Source organism: Myotis davidii, unplaced genomic scaffold (assembly GCF_000327345.1).
Source record: "Myotis davidii unplaced genomic scaffold, ASM32734v1 scaffold960, whole genome shotgun sequence".
NCBI lineage: Eukaryota > Metazoa > Chordata > Mammalia > Chiroptera > Vespertilionidae > Myotis > Myotis davidii.
Window position 1 is genome coordinate 1,865,873 of NW_006293003.1, and position 3,630 is coordinate 1,869,502.

Sequence of the window (3,630 nt, forward strand, 5' to 3'; positions counted from 1 at the left end):
AGATGTGGTATGGGCACTCCCAGGCCTGGCCAGCCCATGAGAACCTCTGCGGGACCCTCCATTTTCTCACCTACCCCTCCGACCAGCCAGATGTTGACAGCAACACCAGCCATCCTTGGGAGCCTCGTGCTGAAAATGGCAGAGCCTGTCGCCTGTGTTGTTTCAGTGAGTGCTGAGATTCTCCCTGCTGAAGCGGGAGCTGCATGAACGAGAAACAAATTACTAAGCCAACAGTTCTGAAACTGACCAGCGAGCATTACCTTTGCTCATTTAAAGTACAAAGAGCCTGGCTGGGGTGGCTCAGTGATTGAGTGTCGACCTATGAACCCAGAGGCCATGGTTCAATTCCTGGTCAAGGCACATGCCCAGGTTGCAGGCTCAATCCCCAGTGTGGGGTGTGCAGGAGGCAGCCGATCAATGATTCTCTCATCGACGTCTCTCTCTCTCTCTCTCCGTCTCCCTTCCTCTCTGAAATCAATTAAAAAATCCCAGCCTTAGATTTCAATCCAGGTAGTAAACAACTCTGTAAGCAAAGAGGTAGGTAGGTGGATAGATGGACACAGGCAGGTAGAGAGGTGGAGGGATGGATGATTCCTTTCCAGACTCTATCCAGACAGGCAGGCAGACAGAGGATTTGTGGCAGCTGTCACTGAACTTTGGCCACACCAAGGTTCCCTCCAGTGGACCAAACCAACGCCCTCGGTCACCCTAACTGCCAGGGCTGCCGCCTCCGCCCTGCACTGGACACTGGCATCGCCGACTCCTGCCTGACCTCGCTCTTTACCTTAAATGGCTCTCACACCCTCACACGCCTGCCTCACAAACAATCACAATGCCTTCTCCCATTCCCGATCCCAGATCGCTTTGTCTTTCTTTCCCTCTCCATCACTATTTGCTGAGTGAGCTCCTACTGTGTGCCAGGTGCTATAATAGTGGTTTATCAGCATTATTCCTACTACTCACAACCATACAAGACAGATGTTCCCACTTCGCAGGTGGAGAAAGACTACCACTGAGGGTCAGGCAGCGGCAGGACAGCGTGGCCCGAGCCACACACAAGTGGAGACAAATCAGATCATCTCTGGAAGTCCCTTTATGGAAAGAAGAATCCACATCAGGTACTTTCCACGTCACAATGCTCGCGATGCGCAGGTGGAAGGGGAACACGCTTGTGTGTGAAAGTGACTAGTCTTCAGGTGTCTGAACAGCACAGCAGCCTCCCGAAAAACAAACCTCATTTCTACAGGTAACTTTTCAGCGCTGATAGCTGAAAACAAACTATTCCCACGTTTGTATTAACAAAATCACAAGAAAGTTATAAAAATATTTTATTTAAATGTTAGGGAAAATAATTATACATACTTAAAAATCATTAAAAGCTCATATGTTCAACATGCTGAAAACCCAATGATTTACATACAATGGTAAAATCCAAAGAGGAATGCATAGAATATGTTCAGTTGGTCCTCTTACTAGCGAAGGCATTACACAGTGTGGTCCACAGTCACTGCTTACGGGTTAAAGGCACATGGACACATCCGTCACCTCACAAGTGAAGAGTGAGCAATCCACCTACTACACTGGGAGCAATGCGCATCTATAATGAAACTTCATGTAACTTTCACACCAATACTTTCTCCATGATTCAAACAGACTCACACTGCAACTTAGTTATTTCTATTTTGAAGAGAATACTCCTATTCTGAATCTGAAAAATCATCTGAGTTTAAGAATATGCAAATAAAATATAATTTATTCTCATTTCAACCACAGATCAGTGAAGGTACAATTTTTCCTAGGACACCGCTCACTTCAGGATGCTTTTCCCCCTTTGGAACGCTGCCAGCCAGCTGGATGTTTGATGGTTCAGTCTGCATGCCCTTGAACCTGAAAGAAACCCAGCATTTATGTCCCACGTGAGACAATAGGTACTACGCTGTGGTTGTAGTGTGAGGAAGCAGTTCAGTCTACAAGGCTCTTCATGACCACTGACAGCCATGTCAGCAGGGAGTTAAAAGCTTCCTACATGTGCAAAAACTCAAAACTGAAAGAGATTTAACATCATTTCAAGGGGGAAGCAGGGGACAGGGTCAGACAAGGTGACACTTGTCAACAGGATAAAGGGTGCACTCTAAGAGTCCCGGTGGCCCCCACAGCAATGTGGAGGGGACTCTGCACATCAGTGTGCTGTGGTCAGATTCTGCTCATCAGTGTGGCCGTGGTCATGGATGTGATGCACAGTTTGTGGGTGGATGCACATCAGCGTGGCCGTGGTCATGTATGTGCTGGCACAGTGTGTGGGGGACTGCACATCAGTGTGGACGTGGTCATGGATGTGCTGGCACAGTATGTGTGGGGACTGACTCTGCACATCAGCATGGCCGTGGTCATGGATGTGCTGCACAGTGTGTGGGTGGATGCACATCAGCGTGGCCGTGGTCATGGATGTGCTGGCACAGTGTGGGGGGGACTCTGCACATCAGCGTGGCCGTGGTCATGGATGTGCTGGCACAGTGTGGGGGGGACTCTGCACATCAGCGTGGCCGTGGTCATGGATGTGCTGGCACAGTGTGGGGGGGACTCTGCACATCAGCGTGGCCGTGGTCATGGATGTGCTGGCACAGTGTGGGGGGGACTCTGCACATCAGCGTGGCCGTGGTCATGGATGTGCTGGCACAGTGTGGGGGGGACTCTGCACATCAGCGTGGCCGTGGTCATGGATGTGCTGGCACAGTGTGGGGGGGACTCTGCACATCAGCGTGGCCGTGGTCATGGATGTGCTGGCACAGTGTGGGGGGGACTCTGCACATCAGCGTGGCCGTGGTCATGGATGTGCTGGCACAGTGTGGGGGGGACTCTGCACATCAGCGTGGCCGTGGTCATGGATGTGCTGGCACAGTGTGTGGGGGGATGCACATCAGCGTGGCCGTGGTCATGGAAGTGCTGGCAGCATCAGGCTATGTACCTTTCTGTCCTAGTTACACCGACTTCCCTCTAAAACTCCAGAGGGAGAATATGCTGCTATTCGCGGACATGTCCATTTTCATTAGCACCCCGATAACTTTTACCTCTCTGGGTCTCATTTTCATCCTGTAAACTGATGTATGAAGTCAACTTCCTCCCAGTTCTTATACAAGCAACGGGAAGGGAGAGACCACCTGTCCTTTTCACGTCCCTAAGCACTGAGTGAGTCCTTTGAACACACACGTGTTTAATAAACGTGCTGTCTGACACTCAGCAAGCAGACCCCACCATGTGGAGCCACAGGTCCAAGGAGGGGCAAGGGTCTGTGGGGAGGCAGAAATCCCATACATAAGACAAAGGGAAAAGTTAGTGTGCCACCCAACAGATTTTTATGAGGCAGCCAGAACAGTCAGAAAATGGCAGAATTTTTTCCCCAATTCGGTAAAATTGTTCATTTCCCCCAAATTCCCATTCCTTAAGAACAATCTAACCCATAGTCACTTGTATGTAAGCTGACTTCAATGAAGACTGGTCCCAGGTGTGAGCGTGTTTTTACTGGAAGGTGCAAGTACTGTCTCCCTGAGCCCTTTGGAGGATGGGGGGCCCTCTCAAGTCAGAACTGCATCACACACAAGGGCGGGCTCCCCGTCCTTCCATCTGAGCTCA

At 50.3% G+C, this 3,630-nt stretch overlaps 1 protein-coding gene across 1 annotated transcript in view; it reads right to left on the bottom strand.

The window, feature by feature from the left end:
• Nucleotides 1-1,311: 1,311 nt before the first annotated feature.
• The window catches only part of TMEM128 (transmembrane protein 128), an 8,274-nt gene continuing 5,955 nt past the window's right edge, over nt 1,312-3,630 (bottom strand). The window contains exon 6 of the mRNA XM_015565798.1: nt 1,312-1,887. The gene's annotated coding sequence lies outside the window, so the exon portion shown is untranslated. The remainder of the gene's footprint in view (nt 1,888-3,630) is intronic.